The sequence below is a fragment of the Ornithorhynchus anatinus genome, chromosome 3, assembly GCF_004115215.2.
Source record: "Ornithorhynchus anatinus isolate Pmale09 chromosome 3, mOrnAna1.pri.v4, whole genome shotgun sequence".
In the NCBI taxonomy this organism is placed as follows: domain Eukaryota; kingdom Metazoa; phylum Chordata; class Mammalia; order Monotremata; family Ornithorhynchidae; genus Ornithorhynchus; species Ornithorhynchus anatinus.
The window spans coordinates 129,461,083-129,487,028 of NC_041730.1; the positions used below are offsets into that span (position 1 = coordinate 129,461,083).

Below are 25,946 nucleotides of genomic sequence, written 5' to 3' on the forward strand. Positions count from 1 at the left end.
GGGAGGCAGAAGGACCTGGGTGCTCAGCCCGGCTCTGCCACCTGTCTGCTGCATGGCCTTGCCACTCCTCTACGCCTCAGTTTCCTCCTCTGCAAAATGGGGATTCGATACCTATCCTCCCGCCCACTGAAATGGGAGCTCCAGGTGGGACCTGATTAGCTTGTATCTACCATAGTGCTTGGCACATAGCAAGTGCTTGACCAATACCATTATTATTATTATTTTTGTTATTATTAAAGACTCATGGAAGTAGGAGTAGTAAGAGTAGCACTGGCTAAGCGGTGCACCTTAATAAGTGCTTGGGGAGGACAGGATAGCCCAGTCACGGATTCCCGACATACACGAAGCAGCGTGCCCCAGGGGATAGAGCATAGGTCTGGGAGTCAATAAGGACCTGGGTTCTAGGCCAGCTCTACTACTTGTCTGCTGGCTGACCTTGAGCAAGTCACTTCACTTCCCTGTGCCTCAGTTTCCTTATCTGTAAATTGGGCTTTAAGACTGTGAGCCCCATGTGGGAAATAGACTCTGTCCTACCTGATTAGCTTGTATCTACCTTAGAGCTTAGAACAGTGCCTGGCACAGAGTAAGCGCTTAACAAATACCCAAAACCTTCTAAGTTTTTTCAACCATACAGCACCCTGGATTCTATATCAGGTAACCTGGCTAACAGTCTATCACTGTTTCTTAGGCAAGGGGTGGAGCCGGGATTAGAACCCATGTCCCCTGACTCCCAAGCTGTACTCTTGCCAGTAGATTTTAAGAGAGAGGAGAGACAGACATTAAAGTAAATTATAGGTAGTTTCCATCCTCTTCTTCCTCGTGACTGAAAATAATATTGAGCCTCTCTCCCTGAATAGCCTGTAAACTCCTTGAGGGCAGTAATTGTTTCTTCACTCTCAATTATACTCTTCCAAGTGCTTAGTATAGTGTTCTGCAGACAGAAAATGTGAATAATAATAATAATTATTATAATAATTGTGGTATTTTTAAACACTTACTATACCAAGCATAGTAGCCAAGTTCCTTACTGTGCCAATTACTGGATTAAGAACTGGGATTGATACAGTGTAATTAAATGCAAGATGATCAATGCAATCAGGTGCCCAATAAATACTATTGATTGATCTGGTGGCCCTGGGTAGTTTTGCTACCCTTTGGGAAATGTGAATCAATTTCTATAACAGCTGTGTGTGTAAACATACGTAATGATAATAGTAGCATTTGTTCAACACTGCACAAGCCACTGGGGTAGATACAATATAAGCAGATTGGACAATATCCATATGGTTCAGTGTCTATCGGGGAGGGAGAACAGGCATCTTCTCCTCATTTCTACAGATGAAGAAACTAAGGATCAGATAAATTAAGTGATTTGTCCAAGGACACAGCAGACAAGTGGCAGAACCAGGATTACAACTCAGATTGTGAACTAATAATAATGATGGTATTTGTTAAATGCTTACTATGTGTGAAGCACTATTCTAAGTACTGGGGGGATACAAAGTGATCAGGTTGACCCACGTGGGGCTCACAGTCTTAATCTCCATTTTATAGATGAGGTAACTGAGGCACAGAGAAGTAAAGTAACTTGCCCAAAGTCACACAGCTGACAAGTGGCGGAGCTGGGATTAGAACCCATGAGCTCTTACTCCCAAACCTGGGCTCTTTCCACTGAGCCACCCTGCTTCGCTGCTTCTCTGCTTCTGGACAGAAACAAGTCCTGTGCCTAGGTCACGTCAATCCTATGCTCCCCATGCCAGAAGAGAATCCCTGCAGAATCCTGAATTTTTTTCTTTCCCGATCCTGAAAAATCCAAGCATCAACAGAATTTCAGGACCCTACTCAGAGTTGAAGGTGGCACCTGAACCCAGCTGGAACAGAGCTAAACAGCTCGAGCTTCACCTCTTCTCATTAAGCTCTTTCCCAAGACTGACTCAACATATCACAAAGGGGTTGGGTCGCATCTTATCGCCGTTCCACAGACAGCGAAAGAACTAATGGAATACCTACATTTCTCCCTCTCAGGGGTAATGGATAACTTGGGAGAAACAGAGAAATTTAGAGAAGATGTAAATGAGAGCAGTGAGAATTAAAGGAGTTTGAAAATGTGGCCCAAACTGAAATGAAGGAATTGGAATTATTTAATGAGCTAGGATATGATCTTTCTATTTCTGCCCACAGTAGAAGACCAGAAGGAAATGCCATTCTGTAGACTCATGCAAAACATCAGTGAAAATCTGTAGACCCCATTTCCAATAAATATCATTCTTTAGCAGCCTATCTGTGGATAATAATTTCATGGTGGATAATACCACCAACCGAAGCAGAGTTAAGCTGTTGTGAAGAATGAGATCAAAGGCGTCCCCCTGTTTCTGTTGGAAAGCTGGGGGTTTTATTCCCAGAAGAAGCCGAACAAGATAATCGATATTAGTAATTGTGGTATTTGCTAGGTGCTCACTATCTGCCAAGTCCTGAAATAAGTCCTCGGGTAGATTCAAGATAATCAGGTTAGACACAGTCCCCGTTTCACAGGGAGCTCAGAATCTAACGGGGAGTGAGAAAAAAATATTTAAACCCCATTTGATAAATGAGGAGAAAGAGGAACAGAAAAATCAAGCTACTTTCCTAAGGTCACACAGCAGGTAAGTGTCAGAGCTGGTAACAGACTCTAGGCCCATTGACACCCAGGTACTTTCTACTAAATATCACTACTTCTAATCTATGGTATTTACGTACCATATGCACTGCACTGTATAAACACTTGGGAAAGTACACTAGGATAGACATGATTCTTGTCCTCAGGGAGCTTACAATCTATAGGCGATAGTCTTAAGATAAACAAGGTTTTCCTACTCTTGGCCAAAGCATCACTTCAAGGACCTATTGCATTCATGGAGTTTCGGCTGAACTTTTAACAACCAAGTGAGATGCTGCCGGTGACCTGATAAGCAAGACATTTCCCTGAAGAGAAACTGAGTAGAAAATATTTGATTTTCATAGGGAAGGGATTCAGGTGACTGTCAGAAATGACACAAATGAGGTATTTATGGTTGCTCTCTGCCAGCAGTGAATATCAGAGGCAGGAGACCAGATTAAGAAAAAAAAAACCCACACAAAACATTGACGGTACCCTAAAGACTGCCATAAACTGGAAAAGTTACACGGTGGGATGGGGGGGGGGGGGGAGAAAGAAGAAGAGAGATCTAGATTTTCTCACAATTCTATGCTGGTGTCAGAGCACACTAACCAGAGCACAGAGTAGTCTGGCAAGGGTATCATTATTTAGCACAGTTCCTGGCCTAGTGGCAAGAGTACCGCTTGGGAGTCAGAGTACATGGATTCTAATCCCGGCTCCACCACTTGTCTGCTGTGTGACCTCAGGCAAGCTTTGTAAGCTTGGAAAGTGGCAGAGGAGCAGGCAGGGATCATGTCTACCAACTCTACTTTATTGTACTCCTCCCAGGGCTTAGGAAAATGCTCTGCATTCAGTAAGTGCTCAGTAAATATCACTGACTGATTGATGGTCACTGAGCCATTCTTTGTTCCAACCAGGTTCAGGCTTGGTTAAAGCAAAATATAAAGGAATGGGTGTCGAGGTCATCTGGGGTGGCTCGGAAACCAAGAGATTAGGTTGCTAGTACTGTTCTGGGCTCCAAGGGGAGAACTGATCCAAAGGAGTGACAGCCATGTGCCTTACTGTCTGCAGAGCACTGTGCTAAGCATTGAAAGAGTAAAATTAAACAAATTTGCTAGACATATGCCCTGCCCACAAGTCTGGAGGGGGAGACGTACATTAAAATAAATTATGCCTATGTAAATAGGTGCTCTGACGCTGAGGACGGGGTGAATATCAAGTGCTTAAAGGGTCCAGTGCATGGGTGATGCAGATGGGAAAGTGAGTAGAGGAAATGAGAAGGGAGGAGATGTAATTTTAGTAAGGTTTGAAGGTAAGGTAAGTGGTGGCCTGCTGTAGAGGAAGGGGGGGGGGGGGATTTCCAGGCCAGATGGAGGACTTGGGCAAGGGTTCGGAGGTGGGTATACAGAAGTATAGTGAGTAATCTGGAATTAGAGGACCAAAGCACATGGGCTCGGCTGTAGAATGAAGTCATGACAAAAGATCGGAGGGGGTGAACTGATTGAGTACTTTAGAGTACCTGGTAAAGCTTCAGAAACTGGTAGAGTTTCTGTCTGATGGGGAAGTGGATGGGCAACCACTGGAGGTTCTTGAGGGGTGGGGAGATGTGGACTGACATTTTTTTGTTAGGAAAATGATCCGACCAGTAGAGTGAAGTATTGACTTGGAGTGGGGAGAGACAGGAAGCCATAGGCTCATTGTGGGCAGTGAACAAACTCTGTTATATTGTACTCTCCCCAGCCCTTAGTACAGTGCTCTGCCCATAGTAAGTGCTCAATGAATATGATTGATTGATCAACTGATTGAGGCAGGGAGCTCAGTGAGGAGGCTAATGCGGTAGTCAAGGCTGAACCGGATAAGTGCTTGGATCAGCGTAGTAGCTGTTTGGATGGAGAGGAAAGGGCGGATTTTAGGGGTGTTGTGAAGGTAGAACCGACAGGATTTGGTGACAGATTGAATATGTGGAATGAATGAGGGAGATGAGATTGGGAGAACGCAATAGAATTAGCAGAGCTGACTCCTGCTTTCAAGGAATTTACAATCTAATAGGACAGGCAGAAGCTGAAATCATTTACAAAAAGGAGGAAGAAGGAAAAGGTGATCTGATAAAAGTTAAAGTTTAAGTAATAGGGCAGGAAGATATGTACAGAGTGGTACATGTCTCTGGGAACATATTATAAATTATGCTTTTGTATTCATGTCTGTCTTCCCCTCTAGACTATAAGCTCGTCATGGGCAGAGACCATGTCTACCAACTCTGTTGTATTTTACTCGTCCATGCACTTAATATGGTGCTCTGCAAATAGTAAGCCCTCAAAAAATGCTACTGATTGATTAATTGATCGACTGATGAGTATATAGGTGGCATAGAAGCGTTGGAGTTAGGGGTGGGGCTCTAACCTCATGAGATTAGAAAATAAACTGACTACCAATAATAATAATAATAATAATGGTATTTGTTAAGGGCAAATACATGCACTTAACATGCCAGACACTGTATTGAGCACTGGGGTGGATACAAGCCAATCAAGTTGGACACAGTCCCTGTCCCATGTGGGGCTCACAGTCTCGATCCCCATTTTACAGATGAGATAACTGAGGCATAGTGAAGTGGTTTGCCCAGGGTCACATAAGTGGCAGAGCCGGGATCAGAACCCCGGCCTTCTGACTTCCAGGGCCATGCGCTATCCACTATGCCATGCTGATATTGTTTTCCACAGCTCTTTGATCATGTGATTCCAACTTGGTAAATCCATTTGTCGTGCTTCTTAGAAAAGAGCTACAAGATATGAAATAATATTCCTAGTTCATCATGCCGATATCTTTCCTGCAAAGAAAAGTTGCAGATACCCATGTTTTTTTTTCTATGATTCTGGCTCATGCTAAATTAAAATTCTAGTGAAGAGATTACGGCACTGCAGCTCTGTGCCGATGTTTCATAAGAGAGCGATATGAAACATCTAAGTGCTCTAGTCTGACCTAGTTTATGTTAATTCACCTTTTATTGCCTGTTTCAACAAACAGCAATATGTCATCTGGGTTTGAAAAAAACTACCTTTATTCCTTGGTTTCCCTGACTGGTCCAATAATCATCCAAACAAGGGACCACAAGATTTGTGGATTAACTACAAACTCTGAGAAAAATGATGATTGTAGTATTTGTTAAACCCATACTATGTGCCAGGCCCAGTAATCAGGGCTGGGATGGATACAGGGAAATCAGTTTGGACCCAATCCCTGTCCTACATGAGGCTCACAACCTTACTCCCCATTTTATAGTTGGGGTAACTGAGGCCCAGAAATATTAAGTGGTTTGCACAAGTTCACACAGCAGACAAGTGCTAGAGCCAGGATTAGAACCCAGGTCCTTCTGACTCCTAGACCTGTTCTCTATCCACTAGGCCAAGCTGCTTCTCTGGTTGAAAAGCTAAATCAAGGGCAGTACAACCCACAGTAGGCTTTCCTCGACTGTCAAAAGCTTCAGAGCACAATACCGCAGACAGAATGGTTTGGCCCATCCCGTGTCCTGTTTCAAAAATCCACACTTGATTTGGGGCCTCATCAAACCACCAAGCTAGACAGAAACCCAAACTGACAGCCTGCTCTCTCCAAGATCATAAACCAGAAAACATCTCTGATTTCTATAAAGTCGTGGTGGGCAGGGAATGTGTCTGCTGAGTGTTATAGCGTACTCTCCCAAGCGCTTAGTAAGCACAGCGTAAGCGCTCAGTAAACACAACTGACTGACTGACTGACAAGGCGGGGTGGAGACGGAGCGATGTTTGAGAGGTGGAAGTTCTTTTCTTTCCATCCACCACTTTCCCACTGGCTCCCCGTTTGCTCAGAGCTCCGCCATTACTATCACTACTATCAAAGCGCCACTAAGAGTCAGGTTCAGTCAAAATGACCCCCTGACCCCTTGGAGTACTGTATCTCATCTCTAGACTGTAGGCTCGTTATGGGCAGGGAAGGTGTTGGTTTACTGTTATACTGTACTCTCCCAAGTGCCTAGTACTCAATAAATCCGATTGAATGAATTGAAGGAATCCTGGTGAGTCAGACCAGCCCCGAGTGTAATTAATCAACCAACGGTAACTTTTGAGACCTTACTGTGGGCCGAGCACAGTGCTAAACACTTGGGAGAACGATAATAATAGTGCTTGTTAATTCATTCAATAGTATTTATTGAGCGCTTACTATGTGCAGAGCACTGTACTAAGCAATTGGAATGTACAAATCGGTAACAGATAGAGACAGTCCCTGCCCTTTGATGGCCTTACAGTCTAATCGGGGGAGATAGACAAAAACAATGGCAATAAATAGAATCAAAGGGAAGAACATCTCATTAAAACGATAGCAAATAAATAGAATCAGGGTGATGTACATCTCATTAACAAAATAAATAGGGTAATGAAGATATATACAGTTGAGCGGACGAGTACAGTGCTGAGGGGAGGGGACGGGAGAGGGGGAGGAGCAGAGGGAAAGGGGGGAGAAGAGGGTTAAGCTGCGGAGAGGTGAAGGGGGGGGTAGAGGGAGCAGAGGGAAAAGGGGAGCTCAATCTGGGAAGGCCTCTCGGAGGAGGGGAGCTTTAAGTAGGGTTTTGAAGAGGGGAAGAGAATGAGTCTGGCGGAGGTGAGGAGGGAGGGCGTTCCAGAACCGCGGGAGGACGTGGCCCAGGGGTTGTCGCCGGGATAGGCGAGAACGGGGGACGGTGAGGAGGTGGGCGGCAGAGGAGCGGAGCGTGCCGGGTGAGCAGTAGAAAGAGAGAAGGGAGGAGAGGTAGGAAGGGGCAAGGTGATGGACAGCCTTGAAACCTAGAGTGAGAAGTTGTTAAGTGCTTTCTATGTGTCAAGCACTGTTCTAAATGCTAGAGTAGATACAAGATAATCAGATTGGACACATATCCTGTCCCACATGGGGCTCACAGTCCAGAATTCAGAGGACAGAGGATTTAATCCCCATTTTATAGATGAGGTAACAGAGGCACAGAGAATAATAATAATAATGGTATTTGTTAAGCACTTACTATGTGCCAAGCACTGTTCTAAGCGCTGGAGTAGATATAAGGTAATCAGGTTGTCCCACGTGGGGCTCACAGTCTTAATCCCCATTTTACAGAAGAAGTCACTGAGGCATAGAGAAGTTAAGTGACTTAACCAAGGTCACACAGCTCACAAGTAGCATATCCGGGATTAGAACTCATGACCTCTGACTCCCAAGCCTGTGCCCTAGCCACTCTGCCACACTGTTCTCTCTCCTAGTTATGCTGTGAGCTCTGTGTGAGACAGGGAGGATATACGATCTGATTATCTTCTATCTATCCCAACACATAGTAGAGTGCTAGGCACATTGTAAGCATTTAACCGACAACATTATTATTGTTATAAGTTTCAGATAAAGGAAGCAACCTAGCATAAATAATAATAATAATAGCAATGGTATTTGTTAAGCACTTACTATGTGCCAAGCACTGTTCTAAACGCTGGAGAAGATACAAGGTAATCAGGTGGTCCCACGAGCGGCTCACAGACTTAATCTCCATTTTTCAGATGAGGGAACTGAGGCAGAGAGAAGTGAAATGACTTGACCAAAGTCACACAGCTGGTAAGAGGTGAATCTGGGATTTGAACCCACGTCCTCTGACTTTCAAGCCCGGGCTCTTGCCACTAAGCCACACAGCTTCTCCACTGCATATAAAGCTATGCATATAAGTGCTGTGCGGGTGGAGGAGCACCTAAGTGCTTAGGAGGTGGGGCTAAGTGCATAGGAGAGGCAGCAGGGAGGAAAATTAGGGTGGAGGAAGTGAAAGCTTTGGTCACTGGAGCCCAAGGAAGTGAATTCACACATCCGGCATCCTCCTGCATGCAGGTGATTGAATCAGACTATAACCTCACCCGCACCAATCCCCATCCTGATCTTATTCCAGGAGGGATAACGTTTCTCTAATGAGTGCATTAAGGGCTTCATCCCATAATATGCCCAACCCATGCCATCAGAACACAAAGTAAAGCATTACAGGGTCACTATTAGAAGGTTCAGCCTGGTCAATGTCCACTTTAATCACTCCACCCAAATGGGTGTTATATCTGGTCCGCTAGAAAATCAGCTTGATTTTGTTAGACATATTAGGGGGTCTCCATTGATCAAAAGCAGATCTACAAGCTCAACAGGTTGGATTATAATGCACTTTTGGGGGGGACTCTCCCATACACTGTAAAAATCCTTTGGCCCCTAACGCCTCAAAGCCATCAAAAATGTCTATAATCCAACAGCCACTGAATAAAGTTAAAAACAGACACGTTTTGGACACTTTGGGTCTCCCTCTGCTTGAATGTAAGCTCTTTGAGGGCCGGAATCATGTTGACTAATCATAGTTTACTCTCCCAAGTGCTTAGAACAGTGCTCTATACCTAAGAGATGCTCAATATATACTATTTATATTGGCTGAATGTCCATGAATTTATACTGAGAAGCAGGGTGACAGGGGATAGAGCAGGGGCCTGGGAGTCAGAAGGTCATAGGTTCTAATCCTGACTCTGCCACATGCTTGCTGTGTGACCTTGGGCAAGACACTTCACTTATCTGGGTCTCAGTTCCATCATCCGCAAAATGGAGATGAAGAGTAAGGCTCTGCTATTTCAAATCAATTAATATGGGGTATTTTGCCTGTCTCTTTGTCTTGTTTTGTTGTCTGTCTCCCCCGCTTCTAGACTGGGAGCCCGTTGTTGGGTAGGGACTGTCACTATCTGTACTTTCCAAGCACTTAGTACAGTGCTCTGCGTACAGTAACCACTCAATAAATACAACTGAATGAATGCGTGAAAAGAGTGTGAGCCCTATGTGGGACAGGGACTGTGTCCAATCTGACTCCCTTGTATCAGTGCTTGACACATAGTAAGCGCTTACCATAATATTATTATTATTATTATTACTACTGACCCCTCTTGAATCTACAGCTACCTTCAGTGTGTCCAGCTGAATACTCTTTGTTCTGTTTCTACCACTTTCAAAACCTCACACAGTGGTCATCTCCGCTGAAATCCAGGAGTCCTCTGCAGCAGATAGACCGCCAGATTGCACTCCCATCAGGAAAGGAGTGCCTAAACACTGCATAAAAATCACGGGGCAAAGAGGACCGTGATGAAGCAAAAACATCACCGAGCACTGCACAAAATATACAGGCCCTCACCGCCAGGGACGGCCTGCATGCGTTCAAAATGTGGTCAGGGCTGTGTCTTTTGGTCTCTTCAGCTACAAACGCACTCTCACAGGTGAACTTCAAGGTTGGTGGTATCTACTTTGAGCATGAAGAATAACTATATATACACATCACCTTCAGTGGGTGTACGATTTTGTAAGGTTCAATCATGCCCATCTCCTCCCCAAGCACTGGACCGATCAATCGATCTATCATATTTGAGTGCTTAATGTTGGTATTTGTTAGGCGCTTACTATGTGCAGAGCACTGTTCTAAGCGCTGGGGGAGATACGGGGTAATCAGGTTGTCCCACGTGAGGCTCACAGTCTTAATCCCCATTTTACAGATGAGGGAACTGAGGCACCGAGAAGTAAAGGGACTTGCCCACAGTCACACAGTTGACAAGTGGCAGAGCTGGGATTCGAAGCCACGACCTCTGACTCCCAAGCCCGGGCTCTTTCCACTGAGCCACGGTGCTTCTCGACTAACTTACGGTGTGTGGACCACTTTACTAAGAGCTTGGGAGAGTATAACACAACAGAGTTGGCAGACATGTTCCCTGCCCACAAGGAGCTTACAGTCTAGAGCTTACTCCACAAGGGTGATGTCAGGGAATGTGTCTGTCTATTATATTGTACTTTCCCAAGTGCTTAGTACAGTGTTCTGTTCACAGTAAGGGCTCAATAAATATGATTGAATGAACGAATGAAGGGGCAGTTGTGTCCCCAACTGTGGGAACCAGATTCCTAGCCTTGCTAATCTCACCAAGTCAATCAATCATTTGTATGGACTGAATGTCTACTTTGTGAGGAGCACTGTGCTTAACTCTTGGGAGAATACAATATAAGGGAGTTGGCACATATGTTCCCTGTCCACAGAGAGTTTAGGATCAGGCTAGAGAAACAGCGTGGCTTAGTGGAAAGAGCCCGGGCTTGGGAGTCAGAGGTCGTGGATTCTAATCCTGGTTCCACCGCTTGTCAACTGTGTGACTTCGGGCGAGTCACTTCACTTCTCTGTGCCTCAGTTACCTCATCTGTAAAATGGGGATTAAGACTGTGAGGCCTGTGCGGGACAACCTGATTACCTTGTATCTCCCCGGGCGCTTAGAACAGTGCTTTGCACACTGTAAGCACTTAAAGAAAACATTATTATTTCCACACTAAAGAATCCTCATCTATCCTCCTATTGGAATCTCTCTAACTCCTTTTGCACTTCTGTGGTTCTTTCCTGTTCCTTCTCTGGCTCTAAATATGTCTATGTTCCTGTGAATCTCTGCATGTGGGTGTGTGGACCTGGGTAAATAGTGAGTGTGTAAGGTAAGATATGATGACAAGTTTGTATGTGTTTAAGGGATGAGTGGTGGGAGGCACTGCATATATCTGAATGTGTGTGCTCCTGAATTTTAGATTTATCATTAGTAGTAATAATAATAATAATGGTATTTGTTAGGTGCTTAGTATATCAATTAATAAACCATTCAATGATATTTATTGAGTGCTTACTATGTATTGCGCACTCTACTAAGTTTTGGGGAGAGTACAATAACACAGTTGGTAGAGAGGTTCCCTGACCACCAGGAACTTATAGTCTAAAAATGGTATAAGATATTATTATTATTATTATATTAATATGCCTAGTGGAAAGAGCAAAGGCTCCAATCCAGGTCTGCCACTTACCTTCCGAGTGACTTTGGGCAAATCATTTAACTTCTCTCAGTTCCCTCATCTGCAAAATGGAGATTCAATGTCCTCTGCTGTCCAACTTGATTATTTTATATCTATCCTAGTGCTTAGTAGAGTACTTGGTACATAGTAAGTGCTTAACAAATACTACTACTATTAATATCATTACTATTACAGATGATGAGAAGATTTATTGGTGGATAACCATGAAAATGGAGATCCTATAAAAATCAGGACAGCAGTACAGCACAGCTATGAAAAGCATCAAGGCTTCAAATTGCTTAAAAATGAGGAATGGTTGAACACAGCAGACAGACCATGTTTCTGTCTAGCTACAATAGAAGCTCACAGAACAATATTTGGTCCTCAGACACTAACAAATTTAATCAGATAGCTTAGGCTGCTTTTGGGAAGCCCCAAAGCCCCTCTTTTCCTCAGTTCCCCCACCCCTCCCCATTGCCCCGACCTACTCTCTTTGCTTCCCCCCCACCCGCCATCCTTGCCCCACAGCACTTGTGTATATATGTACATATCTAAAATTCTATTTACTTATATTAATGTCTGTTTACTTGTTTTGATGTGTATATATCTATAATTCTATTTATTCGTATTGATGCTATTGATGCCTGTTGACTTGTTTTGATGTCTGTCCGCCCCCTTCTAGACTGTAAACCCATTGTGGGCAAGGAATCTCTCTCTTTATTGCTGAATTGCACTTCCCAAGTGCTTAGTACAATGCTCTGCACACAGTAAGCACTCAATAAATATGAATGAATGAATGAACGAACGCACGAACGAAAGCTAACTTTCTTCCCATAGTACTAGGAGGACCTGTTCCAATTTTTTATAGTTAATCAGTCAACTGTATTTATTGCCCATCTACTTCTAAGCACTTGGGACTCTACCAAAGAATGAGGAGCAGTGATTCCCTGCCCTCAGGAAGCTTAAGGTCTCCAGATTGGAAACTCGCTCTAGACTGTTGAGCTCTATATGGGCAGGGAACACGTCTACCAACGCTCCCAGGCACTTGATACAGTGCTCTGCACCCAGTAAGCACTCAATAAATCAACTGACTGATTGTTTGTAGTACTGCATATCAATGTCTGTCTTCCCCTCTAGACTTTAAACTCGTAAGCAGGGAACTTTCAGCCAAAGCTAATAATAATAATAATAACAATAATAATGTTGGTATTTGTTATATCTATGGTACTGAACACTCCCAAGAGCTTATTACAGTTCACTGCAATCCTTAAATAGTTCATTCATTCAATCCTATTTATTGAGCATTTACTGTGTACAGTGAACTATACTAAGCACTTGGGAAAGTACAACATAACAATAAACATACACATCCCCTCTCCACAATAAGCTTACAGGCTAGAGGGGAAACAGATATTGATAAAAATCAATAAAAATAAATGTATAAAGTGCTTAATCTGTGGTTCTAATCCCAGCTCCGCCACTTGTCTGCTGTGTGACCATAGGCAAATCACTTCACTTCTCTGTGCCTGTTACCTCACCTGTAAAATAGAGATTAAAACTGTGAGCCCCAAGTGGAACAATCTGATTAGCTTGTACCTACCCGAGCGCTTAGAACAGTGCTTGGCACATAGTAAGTGCTTAACAAATACCGATATTATTAAAACAGTATTCTCGAATACATGAAAAGCAGCATGGCCTAGTGGAAAGAGCACCAGCCTATGAGTCAGAGGACCTGGGTTCTAATCCTGGCTCTGCCAATTGTCCCCTGTGTGACCTTGGGCACATCCCTGAACATCTCTGTGCCTCAGTTTCCTCAACTGTAAAATGGGATTAAATACCTGTTTTCCTTCCTATTTGAACTGTGAGTCCATGTGGGACAGGAACTTTGTCCAACCTGATTAACTTGTATCTACCCTAGTGCTTAGAACAGTGCTTAAAACATAGTAAAAGTTTAACAAATACCATAATAAGATTGTAATAAGGAAGTTCATTTTCAGTTATTAGGTAAATAACAAAACTTCTTATATTTTAGGCTGACTCGAGTTTGGTTTTAAAGTGAGGACTTACTAATAAAAATAGAAGCAGAATATGCATTTTAAGTATGTTGTTTTCTATAAATATTTTTCAGAATTTTTTAAAATCATAACAAAATCTGAGTTCTCCAGAATGTAATATCCTGCTACCACTTACTCCATGACTTATTTAACACGGTGTCCTCTAAGAACAAGACCATAGCTTGCAAGACATCTTTCTGAATATTGCTTTGTTTCATTTAAAATTGGGAATATTTATAGGGTGGTGAAATCAAACAAGTGAATAATAAAAATAATCCTAAAGCAAAAGACAAACACAAAAGAGTGATGAAAATGCCAAAGGAAATAGGAACACATTCTAGAGTTATCAACGATGGCAGGAAAATTCTAGAAAAATATCCACTTGCAATCCACTTAGAAGAGCATACAATTCTAATATGAAGAACAAGCTGGGCAAGATCAATGGAATTTGTTTCTGCGACCAAATGACAGTCCATATATATATATGGGAAAATATATCCCTCTAGACTGTAAGCTCTAGACTATAAACTCCCTTTGGGCAGGGAACGTGTCCACTAATTCTGTTGTACTGTACGCTACTGAGTGCTTTGTACAGTGCTCTGCACATACTAAGCACTCAATAGATACCACTGATTGACTGATTGAAAATAACAGGTGGACTCTATGCAGATTTTCTGATTTATTCCACTAAAATTCTTATCCAAATCTAGGAAGGATTGTCTTGACCATTCTTCTGCAACTGGTCAAAAGTTGGCCATTGGAAAGTCAATGTCACCATCAACCTAGGAGAGCTTTCTTAATGATGTCTCTCCGGGGTCGATTCTTGGATCAATATTATTCAACCTCTTCATCGGTGACCTGGATGAAGGATCAGAAAGCACGCTCATCAAGTTTCCAGAAAATCCTGAATTGTGAGGCATTGCCAACCCTTTGGAAGGTAGGAATAAAAGTCAAAATCTTGACAAATTGAAAAATAGTCTTCCCAAAGCAAAATTAATTTCAACTGGGTCAAATGCAAGGAAGAACCCTTAAGGGTAAAAATAAAATCAATCAATCATTCCTTCAATGGTACTTACTGAGCGCTTACTATGTGCAGAGCACTGTACTAAGGGCTTGAGAGAATGTCCGTGGGTCTGTGCTGACTGTGCGTCTGCACATGTGCAAATGCGTGACTGTGGGTGCATGTAAACGAGTGACTGTGAGTGCATGACTGTGTCTGTGAATACCCGACTTCGAGTGTGAACATGTGACTGTGTCTGTGTTTAACATGCAAAATGGAAGTGTTTCCCTGGGAGAGAACAACATGATGGAATTAGCAGAAATCCTCCCTGCCCATAACAAGCTTACAGTAACAGGGAGTGTACGGTCTAAAAATGAAGGAGGAGACAAAATAAGCAGGGTATAAGAACAAAAGAAAAAGTCTCAGAAGTTATAGTTAACCAAGAAATCAGTAGAAATCAAGAATGCAGTGCCCCTTTAAAAAGAGCATTGCGACAGGATGATGAATGAAAATGATTAAGCCATGAGAGACCTGAGAATCAACCAATTGTATTTATTGACAGCTTACTGTGTGCAGAGCACTGTACAAAGATCTTGGGAGAGTTGGTAGATAAATTTCCTGCCCAAAGGGAGTTTATAATCTAGAGGGATGTTCATGCTCCTATTTTTGACATTAGCCAGTCAGTCTTTTATTACAGTATTCTGGCCGGTTTTATTTGCCAAATTTGAACAAGGACCTGAAAAAGTACAGAAGAGTAATGAAACAACTGCAGGAATTGATGATGGGATTATCACCATCCAATACTGTCACTGTAATTATTATATTTATTAAGCACTTGTCAGGCACCATTTTAAGTACTGGGATAGACACAAGTTAATCTGCTACAGTCCTTATCCCACATGAGGCTCACAAACTAAGAAAGGAGGAGGAAAGATAAAATGAATTAGCATTGTTCCACCTGGAGAAGAGAAGGCTAAGGAGTAAAAATAATTTTCTTTTTAAAGATGGTTTTGTTGTTGTTGGGGTTTTTTTTACGCTAGGGATTTGACCAATTGCTCCCCATTTTCACAGAGGTCTGAACAAGTAGAAACAGTTTTAAAGAGAATTAGCATAGAAGGGGGGCTTTCTTGATAGTCATAGTGATGCAACATTGAAACAAGCTACTGAGCGTGACTGTGAAAAACAATGTGAAGTTTCAAACCCCGGAAGACACTAAGAAAAAGATATAAAATCATCTGCTTTGGATAGTTCACTCTTCCCCTTTCTTTGGAAGCAAATGGGTTAGACTAGGCCCTGAACTTGATTGGTGATTTAATAATGTTGGTATTTGTTAAGCGCTTACTATGTGCAGACCACTTTTCTAAGTGCTGGGGTAGACACAGGTAATGAGGTTGTCCCACGCGAGGCTCACAGTCTTCATCCCCATTTTCCAGATGAGGGAACTGAGGCACAGAGAAGTTAAGTGACTTGCCCACAGTCACACAGCTGACAAGCGGCAGAGCTGGGATTCAAACCCATGACCTCTGACTCCCAAGAACGTGCTCTTTCCACTGAGCCACGATTTAGCTCTCTTCCCATTGATAAGCATTCTTCTGTACTGCCACACCCACTCGTGACCTAAATTAATAGCTTGAATGAAAATAATAATCCAGGTATTTGTTAAGGACTACTATGTGCCAAGCAATGTTTAAGTGCTGGGATAGACACAAGATAATCAGATAGTACACAATCCCTGTCCCATATGATCTCACAATCTAAGAAGCAGGACATAGGAGACATATTATCTAAAAGGAAAATGTTGATAGCAGTGTCTATGTGTTATTGTAAAGTGCAAATATTCCATCCTCAAAATGTCTAGGGCCCAAGTGACACTTTCCAAGAGCTTAGTACAGTGCTCTGCACACAGTAAGTGTTCAATAAATACGACCGAATGAATGACCTCTAAACATCTCATCTTATGAACTCCCGAAACCAGGAGAGAATAACAAGTCCCGTCCATCCAACCCCTAACTACTGAATCTACCTTTAAACCAATGAGACTCCATATTGGTAAAGATTAATATTAAGTCTTTGCTTAGTAACTGTATTTCCACCTCACACCCTCCAATAACAGAGCAGTTGAGCTATCCAGGTACAGTTGTGTGTAATTCACCCATTCACTGAAGTACTCATGTTCCATTTTCTTTAAGTTTTATAGCATTCAAAATACATCTGCCTAACCCATTCAGCCCTTCCTAACTGATATAAATTCTACATGGCCATGAATTTCATTCCTGCAAACATTTTCAAAAACCGTACGTTCTGGAAAAGGAAGCGTGATCCTCCTTCACTCTTAAAAAGCAATCTGTGAATTATTTTGTTTTAAGACCGTACTACCTCCTGGATACTAAATTAAAACACACAATTAGATTTCCATTAAGTTACAGCAAATTCTGCTGAATTGATCTAAACCTCCTACATTCCTACATGACATCATGCTTTAAAGGCTTAGCCTGAACATAAATACTTAATGTAATAAATACAGTCTGAAATATTTGATCCTCTTGGCAGTTTAATTGATCTACTACAGAGACTGGCAGGAAAAATTAAATTAGTTCTGTCTTGTCTCTGCCAACAGCACATTTTAATTGTAAAGGTACTTGAACTACAACTTTGGTTACAAATAGAACTCTTTTACCCAGATATCTAGTTATAATGTTCAAATTTAGTGTTACAAAGTGGAATGGGAAAATGCACATATTTATATGTTTTTAGAAAAAAATAACTTTTTTTAGCTCAACTGTTTTTAAAAATTCAATATATCTCCTTGTGCCATAAGACCCATTCTATTTACCTCACAGGAAGTCTTTTCATATGTTTATTTGAATGGAAATGTTTCCAAAAAAATTATTTTTTTAATATCAAATTTATGAATAAAGTACAGCAGTTCTGTTTGCTTTTATTACAAGCAAAGACATTTAAAGACATAATTGAGTTCACCTTTAGCTTTTCAAATTTCCATCTACAATAACCTTTAAGATGAATCCTCCATTAACATGTTATGTACATACCCAGAACATATTCATCCACATAAGGGCATAAATATATATAATGTATCTGGGCAAATAAACTCTATTTGTAACCAGATTCATTGTTTAGGGACCTTGTCACACATGAAAATCAGTTCACTGGGATGAATATGAATGGTCTGTTTTTCTTTCTTCTTGTTTTTTGTTTTTTTTTTACCTAACATTAAAGTAGTCCAGAAAAACAGAAAACCTTCTCTACCTTTGAACACATGCAAAAAAATCTAGGCTGCTCTGTCCAGGAAGGATAGAGAGATGAACAACTATATGAAATAGTTTTTTTCAAGTGAATTGTGGTTTAGGAGAATGGGCCAAGAAAAATACAATTTGGTAAATACACAGCATTCCCTTTTGAACCCATTTCCCCAGATTATTACATTCCCCTATAAGCTTCCAACTAGCCTATTCTAGAGGTTTGTGTCATTTTTAGTTAGCAAAGGTTTCGAATGGGACAATTTCTTGAGAGTTTCTCTGAGATGTGGGGTGTTGTCTATTCATTAGCACTCAAGGGCTCAATTGTGCTCATTCCCAAGTCCATTTCTGAAGACTAAAAATCAGAACTCCCCTGCCAAATCTTAAAATTAGAAAGCTGAGAGGAACCTCATGAGGTCATTAGATCCAGCAGTGAGCCTATATGCAGGTGAGGGTATAAAACCACCCAGAACAGATGGTGAGCTCTCCTTTCTCAAAAGACCCAGGCATCAAATTCCTCCACCTCCTGGAAGAGCCTGGTCCAGTATTTGCCCATCCTGGCAGCCCAAAAGAATTATCTAGCTCTCATCACTGAGAGGAGGGTTAACGCTTGCTCTCCAACCTCCTTAATCCATCCTGCTCCAGAAACTCCAACAGGCTCTGAACCACCTTTTCAAAGGGCTGCCATCTGAATGGAACCAAAAAGAAAATCCACAAATCATGTGTTTACTACCAACTAAGGTGGGGCCCGCACAAATAAGACAGGGGAATCAGGGAACATATACCTTTTTTTTAAGAGTCTCGACAGCAGAAATGTCCCAGCAAAATAAGGCTATCTTGTGGAAGAGGGTGTGAGGGTTTTGACTCAAACAAATAACTCTGAATCCTGACCTAACAAAAACAACCCTGCACATAGTAAGCGTTCAATAAATACGATTGAATGAATGAAGGAACCCAACTGATACCTCTCAGCTGGACCCTACTTGCTGTCTGAAATAGGATTGTTTCGCTGAAATGGAAATAGAGTTTGAAGATATGTTTTGGTTTACAGGATTAGGACTTGGAACCTAAAGATCAGTTCAAACCCAGGATAGACTTCTCATTGTGGACAGGGAATGTGTCTTTTTATTGTTATACTGTACTCGCCCAAGTGCTTAGTACAGTGCTTTGCACACAGTAAATGCACAATAAATACGACTGAATGAACAACCATTCCACATATTGTCACTGTAGTCACCATAATGACTGTTCTCTTTAGCCTAGATTTCTTCCATTCAATGAAACTGGGCTGTACCAGTAGTTTACACTCTCTACAACTGTCCTCCCCAAACATTCCTTCTGCAAACATGACAGCAAGTAATGCAGGAAAGAGACCAATCAATCTGGTTGGAAATATCTGCTTGGATATATAATGTAATGCCGCTTTTCTATCAATGGCCCTGTGGTGCTACGCAAATGGAGCGAGGATGGGAGCTATAACTCAAAAGAAGTGGAGCCATGAGTGAATTATGAAAGTCATTCGCTGGCAAATGTAATTATTTTCCTCCTCGTACCCTATACCGTGCATCCCAGGTTAAAGGAAGTGGAGACTAAATTGTAGAGAGATTCTTCTGGCTGCAGTTCTCAGAACCTCAGGTCTGCCCTGTGGCCAAGCCTTTCCATTGAGAACTGGAGATCCTTGTTTATGCCCATTAATAACCTCCTTCGCATTAATGAATTGTGAACACAATGCCATCCATTAAGACTGGGCTTGGAAAATTCTTTGTGTTCGAAATGTTTCGTTTTGTTTCTCCCCTCCCCCGGGCACCCATTATTGTTATGCAACCCATCAACAAAGGATCTTCTAAAACCCTGGTCCCTTTTTATTTGAGTTTCCTTAAAGGCTCGATAATGAAATAAGCTCAACACAAGAATATTCATGGCTGCTTTGTAGGGCCAATTTCTCTTGGAACATCTATCAATTCAAAGAGATCCACCTGTTTAAAAGCACCAGTGAAGAGAAGTGAATCCATTCAGCCTACACAGGAATCATGATAAGGGAAGAGAACAGAAATACTGCCCAGGTATTTGAAGAGGGTGAACACCAGGTGTACTGAAAGAGCAATAAAACCGAAATGAGCAAAAGAACATTTCAGATGGTTTGGCGGAAAAGTTGATCTGTGAGCCTCTCTTTCTTGACGTTTTCAGGCATTGAGTTTAATTAAAAATGACTCTCCTGTTGATTTGTGTCGCTTTCACTAAGTGGAATGATCTAACAAATGAGGAATGAGTATGGCACCCAAAGTAAGGTGCCCTGGGTTCTGGTCCCAGCTAGATCACTAACTTGCTGTGTGACCTTAGATGGGTAGCTTAACCTCTCTGTGCTTCAGTTTCCTCATCTGGAAAATGAAGATAACATACCTAGTCTTCTTAGATTATGAGCTCTGTGTGGGACAGGGCCAGGGCCAGGGTCTCATCTGATTATCTTGCATCTGCCCCAGTATTTAACACAGTGTTTGGCATATAGTGAGTGCTTGATCCAGTTACTAAATAACTGGTCTCTCAATAAAACATGTGATTTTTTTAGGGCCGACAGTGAAAACTTCTTCCTAGAGATAATTACCCACCCGCCAGAAGTATTTATGTATCAACTACTGGGTACAGGGCATTGTACTAAAGGTTTGGGAGAGTACAATAATGTTAGTAGACACAATCCCTCCCTTCATGGAGGGGTTTTTTTTTTTTTTGGTATTTGTTAAGCTCTTTCTATGTCTCAGGCACTGTACTAGGCTCTAGGGTAGATATAAGGTAATCGGGCTGAACACAGTCCCTGTCCCACCTGGGCTCACGGTCTAAATCCCCAATTTACAGATGAGGGAACTGAGGCACAGAGAAGTAATGTGACCTGCCCAAGGTCATACGGCAGACAACTGGCAGAGTCAGGAGATTACACTGTCAAATTGGCTCTTTCCCTTGGGTTTGTTACTCTGTACTAAACCTTAGATTTCTCAACATGGTGTCTCCTTTTCTAGATGGGTGGCCAGCTTTAGAGGGGATAAGTTCTTAAAGGGGGAAATTCTGGTTAAGTGTCTTTGGCTGGCACATTCAGCTCCTATGAAGGAAGGTTTTTATCCCTTTTCAGTGGTGCCTTTAAGTTAATCAGATAGATCCTCAGATGGGGGCTTTATTCAGCTAACATCTGGAGGAAAGTTGTAGGAATAAGGGGAATGAGAAGAAGGAAAGTTGAAAATAGGGGAAGTCAAATCTCTTAAATGATAAGTTCATGGCTTTTTTTTGGCTGGGAAACAGAAGACATCAGGGTACTGAGGTTTGAGCTGAAAAGTGTCAGGGCATTGGAAATAGTTAGAAAACTCTAGAGAAGAAGAGTGAGAAAGGGGAGAAGAGAAAAAGAGAAAAGATACTGAAAGAGAAAAATAGATAACAAAGAGATTGACTGAAAGAGAGGAATAGAGGAAAGATGGAAAAATCATTGTTTTCTTAAATTTCAGTGCTATTTGTAGGCAGCAGTCTAAACCTGAACTAGGCCATAAATAAAAGGGCTGACCAGTTGCACTATGGGATCATTTTATACAAATATTATGCATGTTCATGGTGTGAGGATATTACAAAAAACTAGGATAATGCAGGTCATTTTCAGAGTCTAATAATGCATCTGTTGTCCTGCTTCATAATCTCATATGAACTATTTACCAGGTGGGAAACTTTGTGAGATATCCCATCAGTTAGATTTGCAGATGGTTCTCTTTCAAACAAGGGCAGGTGAGAGAGAAAGAAGACACCCACTGGCTTCTGCCTTTATGTTTCTGTTCACTCAGCACTTCTCAGCAGCCCTCCTTAAGGATTCTAGAAACCGGAAAATACGGGTGCTCTCCATGCTCCACCTTTCAAAATCGAGATACCACCAACATGCCAGACCCAAGAACCTTGCGTGGAGGAGGTGGATTCTCCGATCGTTTTGCCTTAACAGTGGAGGAATACCAGGTTGAGAAGGCCCCTGAGCTGGCAAATAGCAGATTTCCCAATACCTGCTCTCCAAATTACTACCTGTTCTCCATGTTACTTAGACTGTGAGCTCCATGTGGGGCAGGAACTGTACTTGACCTAATAATAATAATAATTATTGTGGTATTCATTAAGCACTTACTATGTGCCAGGCAATGTAATAAATGTTGGGTGGATACAAGCAAATCAAGTTGGACACAGTCCCTGTCCTATGTGGGGCTCATGGTCTCAATCCCCATTTTACAGATGAGGTAACTGAAGCCCAGAGAAATGAAGTGACTTGCCCAAAGTCACACAGCAGACAAGTGGCAGAGGCAGATTAGAACTCAAGACCTTCTGACTCCCAGGCCCGTGCTCTACGCCACGCTGCTTCTGATTAACTTCCGTCTACCCCAGAACTTAGTTCAGTGCTTGACACACAGTAAATGCTTAATCGATACTATTATTACTAGTAATAATAGTAATATATTAATAAATCAATGCTTTCTCTCCTAAAAGCCTTAAATTATTTTGAGGCACTCATCCGAAATCAAGAGTTAGCTTTTCCTCAGCCTAGTAAGTATATTATCGGACTGAGAGTAAACTAATCAATATTCTAGTTATGGCTAGGCTATGAATTTGGTATGCTGCCACTCTGTGCCTCAATTTCCCCATCTGCAAATCAGGACTATCAATAAAGGCTCCTTTCAACCTCGGAGATGTCAGAAGAATAAACTGCACGCAAAATAGATTTTGAAATAATTTCAAGGCATTCCAGTTATTGAACGTCAGGATATTAAGCTCAGATTGTATTTCAGAAGAAAGAGTGCCTGCTCGTGAAATGTCTAGAAAAGCTCTCCAAGATACTATGTGAGAACTGGCCACTCCATGAACATTCTGATGTAATGTCAAGGTCACCTGTTCAAGTGTGAAAAATTCCAAACCGATTGCAATCGCCTGAGTATTTCCTGTTGCTTGTGAGAGAACATCAGATATCACTGATTGGTTGACTGATTGATCGAAAGGATGAGATGCACAACTTTGGGAGGAGAGTTTGTGTATGGAGCCCACAACCATTTTTGGGCTTTGGGTCTGACTGAATTTGCAACGAAGGTCCAAACCTGGGTGGGTGATTACACCTTGTACTATCTTTGGGATTTCAAAGCAGTTTGGCACTCCCTAGATCTTTGTCGTGCTCCTAGTTAAAAGCGGCAGGTAAATGAAGTGCCAGAAAGCAAGCAGGTGGACAAATAGGGTCCTGAGACGTTTAGAGAAGCAGTGCGGCTTAGTGGAAAGAGCACGGGCCCAGGAGTCAAAAAGACCTGGGTTCTAATTCTGACTCCACCACTTGTCTGCTGTGTGGCCCTGGGCAAGCCACTTAACTACTCTGTGCCTCAGTTCCCTCACCTGCAAAATGGGGATTAAGACTGAGCCCCACATGGGACAACCTGATGACCTTGTATCTGCCCCAGCGTTTAGAACAGGTTTTGGCACGTAGTAAGCACTTAACAAATACTATTATTATTCCCAACTAGCTAGAGGTGAGATCTTATATAGAGTTAGAAGAGGTTACCACATGAGTTAGCCTCATTCACTCCATCCTAACTCCTAACAGGATCCAACTCGTTCATTCCCAAGTCTCAAATCCTAAAGCGAGAAGTAAACGAAAACTGGAAAACTAAGCATGCCCTAGCGGATAGAGCACGGGCCCGTGAGTAAGGACCTGGTTTCTAATCCCGGCTCTGCCACTTGTCTGCTGTGTGACCACGGGTAAGTCATATACCTTCTCTGGGTCTCAGTTACCTCATCTGTAAAAATGGGAATAAGAATGTGAGCCCCATATGGGACAGAGAAGGCTTACAACCTGATTACCTTGTATCTACCCCAGAGTTTAGTATAGGACCTGGCAGGTAGTAAGCGCTTAACAAATAGTAAAATTCTTAACTAAGTTGGGGGAATCATATACTGAGGACAGGATAAACCTTCCGATCTAACACAAAAGATCAGGGCAGCAAAAAGAGGAGCATGACTCCCTTGATAGGACATTTAAAAATAATAAGTAAAAGAGAATAGAGGCAGAAGAAGAAAAGCAACATGGTCTAGCAGAAAGTCCATAGGCCTGGGGGTCAAAGGACCTGGGTCCTAACACAGGTACTTCTCTATGCCTCAATTACCTCATCTGTAAAATGGATTTAACTCTCCTCCCTCCAATTTAGACATCTGAGGCAGGGACTGTTGTCCAACCTATCTTGTCTCTACCCCAGGGCTTAGTACAGTCCTTGGCACATAGTAAGTTCTTAACAAGTACCACAGTTATTAGTAAACTAGAACAAACAGAGGAAACGGAGGTGAACTATGTGTCAGTGACAGCGTGGCCTAGTGCATAGAGGACAGGCCTGGGAGTCAGAAGGACCTAGGTTCTAATCCTGCCTCCACGTCTGCTGCGGGACCTTGGGCAAGTCACTGCACTTCTCTATGCCTCAGTTACCTCATCTATTAAATGGGGATCATAATAATAACGATGGTATTTGTTAAGCGCTTACTATGTGCAGAGCACTGTTCTAAGCGCTGGGTAGATACAGGGTAATCAGGTGTCCCACGTGAGGCTCACAGTTAATCTCCATTGTACAGATGAGGTAACTGAGGCACAGAGAAGTCAAGTGACTTGCCCACAGTCACACAGCTGCCAAATGGCAGAGCCGGGATTCGAACCCACGACCTCTGACTCCCAAGCCCGGGCTCTTTTCCACTGAGCCACGCTGCTTCTCTAGAGTATGAGCCCCATGTGGGACAGGGACTGTGTCCAATCTGATTAACTTCTATCTACCCCTGTGATTGGCATGTAGTAAGTGTTTAACAAGTACCACTCTCTCCCTCTCTCCAAGCTTGCATCCCTTCCTGCTTTCAAGACATCTCTACGTGGATGTGCTCCTGAAACCTCAAGCTTAACATGTCCAAAACAGACTCCTTATCTTCCCACCCAAACCCTGTCCTCTCCCAGACTTTCCCATCATAGTAGACGGCCCCTCCCTCATTCCTGTCTCACAAGCCCTTAGCCTGGGTTTTATCTTTGACTCCTCTCTCTTATTCAATCCACATATTCAATCCATCACTCACTTCTGCCAGTCCCACCATCACAACATCGCTAAAATCTGACCTTTCCTCTCCATCCAAACTGCTGCCCTGTTAATACAATCACTCGTTCTATCCCACCTGGATTACTGCATCAGCCTCCTTGCTGACCTCCCAGCCTCCTGTCTCTCCCCACGCCAGTCCATACTTCACTCTGCTGCCCAGATCATTTTTCTACCAAAAAATTCAAAACATGTCACCCCCTGCCCTCAAAAAACCCCAGTGGAATCCCAACTGCCTCTGCATCAAACAAAAACTCCTCGCCATTGGCTTTAGAGCAGTCCACCACCTTACCCCTCATCCATTCATTCAGTCGTATCTCCTTCCTCACTTCACTTCTCTCCTTCTACAACCCAGCCCGCCCATTTCAGGTCTCTAGTGATGACCTTCTCACTCGGCCTCCATCTCATCTATCTCACGCCTAGCGCACATCCTGCCTCTGGCCTGGAACGCCTTTCCTCCACAAAACCAACAATGACTTTCCTGCCCTTTCAAAACCTTCCTGTAGGCACATCTCCTCCAAGAGGCCTTGCCAGACTAAGCCTCACTTTTCCTCATCTCCCACTCCCTTCTTTATAGCCCTGACTCATTTCCTTTGCTCTTCCCTCATCCCAGTCCCATAGCAGTTATCTACATATCTGTAATTTATTTGTATTGATGTCTGTCTCCCCCACTCTAGACTATTAGCTCATCGTGGGCAGGGAATGTCACTGTTTATAGGTGTACTGTCTCTCCCAAGTGCAGTGCTCTGCAAACAGTAAGTACTTGATAAATATGATTCATTGAATGAATTAATACCATAATTATTATTATAATTACATAGGAATCCTGTCGGGAAGAAAACTGAAATACACTTTTCTTCAGAGTGGTATGAGTTAAATACTTTATCCCAATAACCTCAGGAGAGCCTGACAGATTGAGAGGAAGTGGGTAGAGTGAGTAATAAAAGAGCTACAGAAACTACTCCACAAACACCACAGAACAATTGAATTTCAAATATTTGGAGTTATTCAGGTTGTAGA

General features: G+C 42.5%; 1 protein-coding gene across 1 annotated transcript in view; it reads right to left on the reverse strand.

Annotated features, from left to right (window-relative positions):
- Nucleotides 1-25,946, reverse strand: part of DRGX (dorsal root ganglia homeobox) — a 43,090-nt gene that overhangs the window by 371 nt on the left and 16,773 nt on the right. The window lies entirely within an intron of this gene.